Source organism: Chelonia mydas, chromosome 1 (assembly GCF_015237465.2).
Source record: "Chelonia mydas isolate rCheMyd1 chromosome 1, rCheMyd1.pri.v2, whole genome shotgun sequence".
Lineage (NCBI taxonomy): Eukaryota > Metazoa > Chordata > Testudines > Cheloniidae > Chelonia > Chelonia mydas.
In genome coordinates, this window is record NC_057849.1 from 330,421,813 (window position 1) to 330,434,572 (window position 12,760).

The window sequence follows — 12,760 nt, forward strand, 5'->3', positions numbered from 1 at the left end:
TGAACACCCTTGCCCTGCCCTCTGCCCCAGCCCTCCCCCAAGGCCCTGTCCTTGCCCCGCCCCTTCTCAGAGGCCCTGCCCTCTCTCATTCCACACCCCTCCCTCTGTCGCTCACTCCCCCCACCCTCACTCAGTCGCTCATTTTCACCAGGCTGGCTCAGGGGGTTGGGATTTAGGAGGGGGTGAGGGCTCTGGCTGTGGGTATGGGCTTTGGGGTGAGGCCAGGGATGAAGGTTTTGGGATGCAGGATGGGGCTCCGGGCTGGGGGGTGGAGCCGAGGGGTTCAGAGTATGGGAGGGGGTTCTGGGCTGAGGCAGAGGATTGGAGTGTGGGTGGGGATATGGGCTCTAGGCTGGGGGTGTGGGTTATGGGGTGGGGCCAGAAATGAGAGGTTCAGGGTGCGGGAGGGGGCTCTGGGCTGGGGCGAGGGTTTGGGGTGCAGGAGGGTCTCCGGGCTGGGGCATGGTGTTGGGGTGCAGGGGGGTGTGAGGGCTCCATCTGGGGGTGAAGACTCTGGGGTGGGGCTGAGATTGAGGGGGTTGGGATGTAGGAGGGTGCTTTGGGCTGGGACTGAGGGATTCAGAGGGCAGGAGGGGGCTCCAGGCTGGGGCAGGGGTGTGGGAAGGGGTGTGGCTCCAGCTGGGGGTGCGGGTTCTGGTGTGGGGCCAGGGATAATGGATTTGGGTTGCAGGAGGGGACTCTGGGCTGGGGCTGAGGAGTTTGGAGGGCTGGACAGGGAACAGGGCTAGGCCGAGTGTTGTGGCGTGGGAGGGGATCAGGGTGCAGGCTCCGGCCGGCGCTTACCTCAAGCAGCTGCCAGAAGCAGTGGCATTTCCTCACTCTGGCTCCTACGTGAAGGCATGGCCAGGCATCTCTGCACGCTGCCCTGTCTGCAGGCACCACCCCTGCAGCTCCCATTGGCCTTTGTCAAGGGTTCTAGTCTCCTACTTCCAGGTCCTAGGCAGCATTCCCAGCAGGGTTACTGGCTTGTTTTAGTTTGTTCCTTTTGGGGCTTTGACTTGTTTTTATCTTTTGAAGTTTTTTGGTTTTGTTACTGTATTGTGGTAGCACCTGTGAACTCCAGTAAGGGCCACATTGTTCCAAGCACAGTACCCACACAGTAAAGAGTGTTTTCAATCTAAACATATGACAAGAGGCAACAGTTGGAGGGGGAAAAAAAACAGATAGAGGAAAACAAGATAGTCTAGATTCAGCAAGCAGCGGCCACAGCATGCCTACTGCCTGCAGCTTCACTTTTAGTGGGAAAGATTTAACAAAAAGGTAGGTCATGGACAGCTGGGTATGTGCTGCAAGATTATTTAGTTTAGCAATGGGGTGTGAGAACAAACAGGTTCAATGCAACCAGGGCCTGGATCCATCTTTGGCTCTCTACTGCAAGGATTTGGCACTCACTCAGTCAGAAACTCCCTCTCCATCACTCACTATCCTGTGGATTGCACCCTACACCTCTCTGGTCACTTGCAGGCATGCAATGCTATGCTGACATTTGGACTTTACCAGGAAGGAGAATTTTGACCCTTTCTGGGTCTCTTCTAGACAGTAAGAGCTGTGCACAGACACATAGGGTAGTATCTGAGGGAAGTTATCAAGTAAGGTCTCCTCCAAAATACCAACACTGGGTCCTTCATGTGCAGTCCAAAGGCTTCATTGTTAGTATGCCCTTGTGTGTAACATTGTTCCCTGGTCTTGTAATAAAGCTGTAGCCTTGTTTCCCCCATAGACCAAGTCTCCTCTGAAAACATGATGATGGTCACTGTCTGGTTTTGTGGCTTGAGTCAGGTCCCCTTCTTTCCATTCTTTTCTTAGCTTGACAGTGAATGTAGGCACATATCTGGGCCTTCAGCCTAGCCAGGCAAATCCTCTTTCATGTCCCTTCATTAAGCCAGCTGTGCGTGGGTGCACATCCCCGGGTGGTTGCTGGTCAGTCATCGCATGCCAATAGTTCAATCAGGAACAACCGCTGTTCAGCTGAAGAAAACATTTGTGGCTTCTGCGTGTGTTTGAAGAGCGATGTGAGTTAAAAGTAGGATGAACTTTACCAGTGACAGAATTGTTCAGAGATCATTCAGTTACGTTCCAGCAAACAAGGCAAAGCTCCCACAGGCCTCCTAAAGTACTCACAATAGTGGCACTTTTAAATGTCACAACCCACCGTTAGAAGGGAGGCTTCAGGATTTCTGGGCTACTGCACTCACTAGATGAGCAACCGAGAATACAAGTAATTGTGCTACCTAGGTACTAATTGTCTTTTGGACAACCTTTATTCACGTCAAGAGTAGGAGTATGAAGGGATACCTATTTCAGGGTTAAAGAACTCCATTTTCCAGGGATGTCATTGTCTAGAGATCCAACACTACAAGGTCCCATTTGGAAAGATTTCTGAGAATAGACAGTCTTTAATCTCGCAGAAAAAGGCATAATAAGATCCAGTGGTTGGAAGCTAAAGGTAGATGAATTCAGACTAATAATAAGGTACAAATGTTTAACATTGAGAGTAATTAGCCACCGGAACAGTGTTACCTATGGATATGGTGGATGCTCTGTCACTGGAAATCTTTAAATCAAAATTGACATCTTTCTAAAAATAGGCAATAGCTGGAACCAAAATTATTGTTTGGATGCACAAATTACTGGGTGAGGTTCTTTGGACTGTGTTATGTAGGAGGTCAGACTAGATCATAGCTGTCCCTTAATCTATGCAACTCCTGTGAAGTGCTGAGTGCTTGAGTCTTAATGATGTCAATAGGAATTGAGAATGCTCAACACCTTGCAGGACAGGGCCTTTTGTTTGTAAGTCTTTCAGAGCAGGGAGCTATTCTCTGGCACTCCCTTTCTGCCATTTAGCACCATCTATGTTTATGGTATCACATACTTTATTAACACTTTTTTCCTGTTCTCCAAGCTGGCAACATTTTTATTGAATATACCAAGATAAGGACTTCTCTGCTTCATACCTCATAACCCCCTACCTTGGTATTGTAGACACGAAGTTACCATATACATTAAAAATTCATGTACTAGTGTGCAAAAAGGACAGGAACAATCATCTCTCCTACAAAATGCACAAGATACTGTGTCAAGAGGTCAGAGCAGTACTAAACACGAGTAGCTTAAATAATCAAACAAGCACCTCGAGGAAGATAATATGGACAACTAAGAGTAAGCGTCCCAATGCTGTATGCATGTTGTGTGTAGAGCTAGGCAGAAAGTTTTCCAATCTGAAAAACATTTTTAAGATATTGAACATTTTCCCTCATCTCAAATAGAAGGGGAGGGGGAAAGTCAAAATCAAGAATTTTCAACTCAAAAATCAAAAACCGTTACAGTTTGGGTCAATTGAACTGTTTTGTTTTCTTTTTTACCATTTAAAGAAAAACTTTTTACTTTAATTGGCTTAAATTTCTAAATGAAATGTCATTTCATACTGGAAAACTGGAGGGGTTTTTTTTGTGAAAAAGTTGAAAAGGACATTGACAGTTTTGAAACTTACCAAAAAATTTTTGAGTTGAAAAATTTGTGGAAACTGATCATTGCCATTTCTCTGAAAAGTCTCAACATTAAAGAATTGGCATATTTGACAAAAAGCCAAAAGATTCATAGAAAAAAATCCCAACCAGCTCTAGTTGTGTGCACATATATTATCCAATGAATATACCTACAGGGACTTCCGAATGAAAAGTTTGATCTCATGTGCACTTACTACTTTAGCTCACTATTTTAAGAATGCACTATAGCAGCCTTGCTAAATCCAAATGAAAATGTACTAGTCTGTATACCAAAATCAGCACGTTCACTTTATCAGAGTGATAAAGTGAGCATTTATTTTAACAGGAACTATGTATGTATGTATGTATTTATTTATTTTCTTTCTTTCTTTCTTGCCATTCCCTTGAGGAAAAAAGCCATAAATCTAGACACCAATCAGCTAAAGCATTTCTCCTGGTGGCACAAGTTAAAGTGAACAACAAAGCCCAGCCCATCTGAAAGATACAAAGCCAGATGACTCCATATGGTTCCCATCTGGGTTTCAAAATAAGGGATAAAAATCTCTGCATTTCTTCTCTGCGATGGGGTGTTCACCCCATGCTTGCCCTGAAAGGGTTAATGAAGACAAAGAAGGGGGCTAATTAACCCAACAGGCTACAGCTGAGAGGAATCAGCTGGCTAAGTAATCCCCTGACTGAATGAGAAAGTCCAGCTGAGGAGGAATAAGCAAGGTTGGGATTTACAAAGGCAGGAAATTGGTAGCAGAAGGGGAAAAGTCTGTAGTCACTGGGAAAGTCTGTAGTCACTCCCTGGGAGAAGGGAGGTGCATTTGGGCTGGCAAATCCAGAGCAGGGGGAAGCCAGGAAGGTAGGACAGGGCTCAGGGAAAGGCAGTAAGGTCTAAGAGGGGATAAACCTTGACTGTTGGCCAGAGGGTCCCTGAGCCAGAACCCAGAGTAAAAGGCAGGCCTGGATTCCCCGGCCAGCCACTGAGGGAGAGGCACTATGAGGCAGTGAATGAGGAGACAGCCTGAGTCTGTTTGTAGGAACAGACTTTCCAACCCCAGAAGGGGAAATGATTTGGTGACCTGGCCAGAGGGCCAAGTCACAAAGAGGCAGCAGTCACTTGTGGAGTGAGAGAGGAGACGTGGACCCAGAGAAAAGGCAGAGAGACCGTGTGTAACCATGGGGAGAGGTGTCGACCTTGTGAGTTATTCCCCAGAGTGACCAGGAGGAGGTGCCATCCTGGAGGTGAGTGGAGAACCCTATCATACTCTCCAATATAGAAAACTGGACTGTGTTTAAAAGGAAAAAAAAATGACTGGGGCAATATGACTCATCTAGATGGAAAAGCTAAAAGAGGTTTTTTTTTTTTTTTTAAAAATAAGCCTCATAGCTAAACCTTTTAAAGTCATGAGTGCTACCCAGACATGCACATAGAATACCAGAAACATGAAATTTTGTATATAAAAACTAACACACACGCACACCCAGTTATTTTGCCACTTGTAACACACATAACATGCCTAGCAATATCAAATTCTTTGTCTTGTAAACCACTTATTTTCAAGAGGGTGTTAGCAGTATCTGGCTGTTAATGTTTACCAGGTTATTTGCATGGCTCTGGCTCTGTGAAGGCGAGGGCTACTAGAAAAAGTCCAAGCTTTTCTTTGGAATTTGAAGAGGGCAAGCCAAGTGGCATTGATAGAAATGTACGCTGGGAAAAGAGGGTAAAACCAAATCACTGGATTAGCTTTGTATAAAGCAGAGGGAGGAAAGTACTTCCACTAAAATAAAGTAAAGCTTGTGGTAGGAGGTGGATGTATTTATGGTGCACCTTAAGTGACCCTCAGGTTTTTTCATATCAGACTGTTGTGGTTCTCTCATAGACCAGCTCCTAGTTCTGATGGCACATGGTTCATTTGCAACAACTTCTGTATATTTGATTTTGAGAAAGTAATACTAGGCTAGTACAAAAGAGGCAGTTAAAAATAGGAATCTTCCACCTTTTTAAATGGTATGTAAAGCTACAAACCTTCATGCTTCTGGACACCCCCCACCACTTTCACTGAGAGGGAGTTAGGAACAAACTCTGCTGCTGGGTAGAGCATTCTTTCTTTGCCTACTTTAGGATCGAGCACCTGCTAACGAAGAATCTGACATTTGCCATCGTCGGAGGATGTTGGACCAGAGGGCTCACTGATGTGATACAGCATGGCAATCCCTATATTTCTTCAAATGAACTTTACTACAATGAGTGAGGCTACTTGGTTACACCTCCCTGTTTTGCATCACTGCTGTTTGTTGCATCTGCATGGTTATAGGACTTCACTTTGATAACTACTGAATGCAGCTGGTTCATAATGGGAAATATCCATACAATTATTTTGTTTGAAAAATTAAATGGACCATGCCAACGTCCTTGGTGCCATGATGTTGGGTATAGCTTAAGAATTTAAGTAGAATAAGTGTGACTAGCTTTATTTCTGGGTCTTCTCCTCGTTGCACTGTGCTCATCTCTCTTGGCTAATCTGCTGTGTTACTTATGTCCTCTTGTGCATTCAGTACTCCTCTAGTTGTAGTGTTATCTACAAGTCTGATCACCATTTAGTTGACACCAATAAAACACCAGAGTAAAAAAATACAAAGCAGGTGCACAGAACGCACACAGAATTTTCTTCAGTATAGATCTTAGTTGGTTAAATAGGCTTCTGGAAATCCTAAAAGAAACCTGGACTGGGCTAGCAATATCAAGCAGCATTACCATGCATTGAGTAATGGACGTTACACCACTGTATTCAACAGCTTCATGGGCCCAGTTGACATGATCTGCAAATTCCCAGAGAGCCACAGGTTAAAGTGTAACAACTGTAGCATAAACCCCACTAGGTACCCCAATTCCTTCATCTGTATTACAGGAGCATCTAGGAGTTCTAGTCATGGGCTAGGGTCCCATTGTGCTAGCACTGTAAAAACATAACCAAAGTGACAGTCTCTGCCCCTTAGACTTTACAGTCTAAGGGCAGGTCTACACTAAAAACACTGCACTCGCGTAGCTGCACCGAAGCAGCTGTGCTGCTGTAGCAGTGAAGATGCTCCTATACCAATTGGCGAGAACTCTCCCGTCAGCACAGTTAATCCACCTCCCTGAGAAGCAGTAGCTATGTTGACAGGAGAAGCTCTCACATTGCCATAGCGCGGTGTACATGGGGGATTAAGGTCGGTATAACTGTCGTTCAGGGGTGTGGATTTTTCACGTCCCTGAGCAATGCAGTTATGCTGACATAGGTCTGTAGCATAAATCTGGCCTAAGCAGACAAGAGGATACCGAGATGGGAAGAACGAGGAAACCATGAGACAATGTAGTTTGGCATGATAGTATCAGCACACTGGCTGCCCAATCATCGTCAAGTTTTTGGTAGGCATCACGCCAAGGGAAGTTTTAAGGAGGGTTTGAAGGACAATGAAGTGGTTTATATTATATAGACTTTTTGATATTGCAAAAGCTGACATTTTGGGCCTGACCTTGAAATAAAAATAAGCTCCCCATAATTCAACTAGGAACAAAAAATATATTTCATTTAACTCTGCTTGATGGAATTAGTGGTAATTGGATTATTAATGATAACACTTAGCACATCAATAGGGCCTTTTATCTGAAGATCAAAGCAGTACATATACATTCATTGAACAACCACCACATAACACACCCAGGAGGCAACATTGTTAAAGCCTGTTCTAAAAATAGATCTGATCATAGAACCATAGAAATTACAGATTGAAAAGGCTCTCCCTTATATGTTGCCATCTCTCCATGTGTCATGGATCATTTAGATTAGTTTTTTAAAGAATGTTCCATGTCTTCTGTCTGTGAACTACTGTGCATATGCACACACCTACACCTGTATAGCTTTATAAATTTAATCTCTTCCCCCAGCCAGAGCATGATTGTTACTTAGATTTCCTTATTTATGATGGACACATCTAAAATGACAGCCATTTGGACTCCTCTCATAAAGGCTAACAAAGCCAAAGTCAACATCTATTAGACTACAATTCCCTTAAAGGATTATCGCAGGGAGCAAGATTTATACGGTCTTCCAATGAGGTAGATGGAAGGGAGAACTTTATATCCTTTAGTACTGACCAAATAAACCGATGTTCAAAATAGCAGCTACTGTACACTTTAAAATAAAGCTATCAGCACACTTGCTTACAGTAGCAAAAGAATTACACCCAACCTGAGATAAGGAAGGAGAGAGGATTCATTTGGTTTTGAATTCTGATATAGCTCCTAGTTTCACCCACTTGGGCTTGTCTGTTGTCCAGCTGCTTTGCACCATTAATACAAAGCAGCAGTAAACCCAGCAGATTTGGTCCTGGGAGGATTTCTCAATGGTTACCTCTTTGGGGCAGGGACTATGTTGTTCTGTATTTGTACAGTATCTAGCACAATGGGGCTGATTCAGATTGCAGCAGTCCAACTCCCCAAAATAATATCATGGGCCACAGTATGAGAATCAAAACATCTTTCCAGTTACTACTTCTCAGTTGCAAGTGTCACCCAAGAAACCTCTGAGTGCTCAGTACGCATAACCGAGTGAGAGAAGTGGTTAGAGGCAAAAAGGCATCCTTTAAAAATTGGAAGTCAAATCCTTCTGAGGAAAATAGAAAGGAGCATAAACTCTGTCAAGGCAAGTGTAAGAGTATAATTAGGCAGGCCAAAAAAGAATTTGAAGAGAAACTAGCAAAAGATATTACAATTAGAAAAAGTACAGAGAAGGGCAACAAAAATGATGAAGGGTATGGAACAGCTTCCATATGAGGAGAGATTAAAAAGACCTGGACTATTCAGCTTGGAAAAGAGATGAGCAAGGGGGGATATGATAGAAGTCTATAAAATCATGAATGGTGTGGAGAAAGTGAAAAAGGGAGTGTCCTCCATCCTTAAGTCTCTGACTGCCACATGCTGGGACTGGACCACAGGGGATGGATCACTGGATGGTTGCCCTTTGAAGCATCTGGCATTGGCCACTGTTAGAAGACATGACACTGAGCTAGATGGATCATTGGTTTGACCCTGTATGGTCATTCTTATGTGGCTGAGTAGATGAATATTGTAATAAACATTATACAGAATTTTCTGGGCTGAGCTTGGAACAGACATTCAGATCCAGAGCCAATCTGATGTTGTATTCCAAAAGAAAGTAAACTCAATATAGGGGACTGGCACTTTAAATCCTTATACTTTACATTGTGTCTTTGCAGTAAGTATTCCACCTTCATAAGTACAGTCAGTCTAGTCTTGTGGTTACTTCTAAAAATAAGGCATATTGAGATATATCACACAGTCATCATTGCTTAAGTTATTGTCAGAGAAATGTCTCATAAAACACCTTTCATGTTGGTTTCTGAGAACTGAGAAATCCTGTGATAAATGATGAGTATATATCAACTGATACTTTAAATTATGTTTAATAAATGGTTTGTTGCTTATTGAGAATGAAATGAATTAAATAACCTCTTGTCCAGTCAGACAGAAAGCAGGTGGAGAAAAAGATACAAACCCTAAAACAAATATATTGGATATGTGATTGAAAGATTTACTGTAATTGTTTTACAAGTTATTTTATCTAGATGATAAAATACATACAAAATGGGCAAGGAGATATGTGGTATCTAAGGAGATATGTGGTACCTACACAAACAGGCTTGTTTTATTTTAAATAAAGGCTTCTCCACACGGAGACTGAGTAAGCAGCAAACCAGAGTGTGAATGTGTAGCATGTCTGCTTACTGTGCACTAATTTGCTGTGTGGATCCTGCTACCACACAGTAAAAGTTTGTCAGTGAGCTTTGACACATTGCTATTGGAAACCAGAGTGCTGTAGATTTATACCCTGGCTTGCTGCACACTGAGTGTATAGACAAGCCCTCAGAGATATTGACTGACCAGACCTCAGCAGTTCTGATTGTTTTTTTTACTTAAAATGTGAGTATACTGAAAATGAGGAATGCGTCGTGTGATGGCTGCCTTATTGGTTGACACATCAGAGACAGAATCCAGGACTCCAGAGCTAAAAGCATCAGCTGCTGCCTCTTGAGCTAAAAAAAACCCCAATCATCTAGCTGGGGCTGCAGTGGACTCAGTCTTTGCAGATCAGGTATGGAGGGGAAGCTGTAAAATGTTTATGGGTGGATATACAGAGGCTGGAACTATGCTGAGCATGCATGCGCACACGCACACACTCATAGACCTACATTCACCCCTACCCCCACCATTCCACCTCAACCTATCTTGCATAACCCCAATGCTTCCAAGCCTTGGCCCTTGTCCATCAAATTCAACCATCAAACACAGAAGGGAAGTTTTTAACTTAGTGCACTAACCCATTGGCATCACCTTCTCTCTTTAATGAATTACCCAGGAAAGGACTGAAAGGTGTTACACACTTAGTGGACTGTTTCTGACATGCACCTTTTAAGAGGCTTTGAATTCACGCAGGACACCTGGGAGAGCTGTGTCATAGATATAAAGGGAAGGGTAAACCCCTTTAAAATCCCTCCTGGCCAGAGGAAAAATCCTCTCAACTGTAAAGGGTTAAGAAGCTAAAGGTAACCTCGCTGGCACCTGACCAAAATGACCAATGAGGAGACAAGATACTTTCAAAAGCTGGGAGGAGGGGGGGAAAAAAAAGGGTCTGTGTCTGTCTGTATGCTGCTTTTGCCGGGGACAGAATAGGAATGGAGTCTTAGAACATTTAGTAAGTAATCTAGCTAGATATGTGTTAGATTATGATTTCTTTAAATGGCTGAGAAAAGAGCTGTGCTGAATAGAATGACTATTCCTGTCTGTGTGTCTTTTTTGTAACTTAAGGTTTTGCCTAGAGGGATTCTCTATGTTTTGAATTTAATTACCCTGTAAGGTATCTACCATCCTGATTTTACAGAGGTGATTCCTTTACTTCTATTAAAAGTCTTCTTGTAAGAAAACTGAATGCTTTTTCATTGTTCTCAGATCCAAGGGTTTGGGTCTGTGGTCACCTATGCAAATTGGTGAGGATTTTTACCAAACCTTTCCCAGGAAGTGGGGTGCAAGGGTTGGGAGGATTTTGGGGGGAAAGATGTGTCCAAACTACGTTTCCCAGTAAACCCAGATAAAGTTTGGTGGTGGCAGTGGAAATCCAAGGGCAAAGGGTAAAATTAATTTGTACCTTGGGGAAGTTTTAACCTAAGCTGGTAAAAGTAAGCTTAGGAGGTTTTCATGCAGGTCCCCACATCTGTACCCTAGAGTTCAGAGTGGGGAAGGAACCTTGACAAGCTGTGATTCAGATCTCTCAGTTTACAAGAACATGTTCCTACCAATCAAATCAAACCCAACATACCAAAAGCAGAACCTTTTCAAGGCAGCTATCACAGGGCTTGATTAATGCGTACATTCTGGGGTCTCTGCTGAATTCCCCTTAGCGAATGAACTCTGTTATTGGAGTAATGGTGTTTTTACATATTTGCCTTGTTAAAGGTGATGAAGGAACACTGGAGGTAGCATGTCCAATGGTGAGAGAAGGAGTTAGGGAGGCAGGAACCTGGGTATCATTTGTGACTCTGCCTCAGACTTCTATCCTGGGAGTAACAAGACTGACCTACCACAGTCTGACCAAAGCTTCAAACCAAAGTTGCAAATGCTCCAAGCATTTAAGATGTGATTAACCTAACTCTGACACAGCTGGGATTACTCTCATGCTTAAAGCGAAGCATATGCATCAGCGTTTTCATGACTGGGGCCAATACAGCACCCGAATTTCAAGAGTCCACTGCAAATATGACTGCAAATCCCTCTGATCATGAAAATTGGCACTTACGTGGTCCTGTTTTGCATGACTGAGTGCTCATTTGCATGCCCAAATGTGGGACTGAATGCACAATTCAGGCAGACTCTTCTGAAAATTGGGATTACAATAATAAAAGGGAATTTAGACTTTTATTTTGGGCACTTGATGTATTTTAAACTTACAAAACCCAGGTCTTCTAAAACAATTAAGATGCACCTGCTAATCCATTCAAATTTCTTCCTGTGTCTTCTGAAAACTTTCTTAAGGTGAAGTTTTTATACCAATGGCAGATTATTTTGAATAGATTATTATCAGGGCTGAACACAGTTCACTGACTGCTACCTTATCTGGCAGACGTTATTGGAGCAAACAATTCTTTTGGTAGATCTGTTAGTCATACAGATAATTATTACCTAACTGTGGGCATGGCTACAGGAACACTTCCTGTACAGCAAGCAGGGGGGGTAAATCTGCAGCATTCCACCATACCGTGCACTAACTGTCCCTGTGGATTCTGCCGCTGTGCATCACAAGCTTCCCAGTGTGCGGTTTCAAATTGCAGTACGTCAGCGTGCACTGGGGAACTTCCAGTGCACACAGCAGGGTCCACGCAACTAGTCAGGGCACGCCATGATAGAGAGCTGTAGGTTTACACCCTAGCTTGCCACACAGTAAGAGTTCACGTAGACATTTTATCCTGTGACTGACAATAACTAAGCTTCCATCTTTAACTGAATTCAACCCCATTGCTTTCAGAATGTTTTCTTTTGAAATGGAATGAAGCTGATAACTTGACATGTGAGAATCTTAAATTGTGTGCAATATTCACCAGTTACTATTCAAAACCGCTGGCTAATCGGATGCGTATTTTTTAACTCCTATAAAGTATATTTACATTGAGTCAAAGGGCTTGCAGGGATCCCCAGAGTATTAAATGGCAATGATTCATTAGAAAGACAAAAAGAAAAGGAGTACTTGTGGCACCTTATGCATCCAATGAAATGAGCTGTAGCTCACGAAAGCTTATGCTCAAATAAATTGGTTAGTCTCTAAGGTGCCACAAGTACTCCTTTTCTTTTTGCGAATACAGACTAACACGGCTGCTACTCTGAAACCTGTCATTAGAAAGATAGTGTAATTAGCAATTAATCCCTTTTGCTCCTATTAAAACACATGCAGACACTAAAGTGTGTTTTCTGTTGGGTTTTGCCCTTCAATTTAGTCTTACCATTAGGGAAAAATTACAGCCAATGAGTTTATACAGCCCAACTGAAAACAAATGTTTGTTTCCATGTATCCCTCAAGGGATGTTGGAAATCTTGCACTGGACAGCAAATTCCTTCTGGCATGATCATATTTAGTATTTTAGAGTATGCTTTGAAATACAATGGAAGAGACCTTTTTATTCAAAAAGTTCCTGAG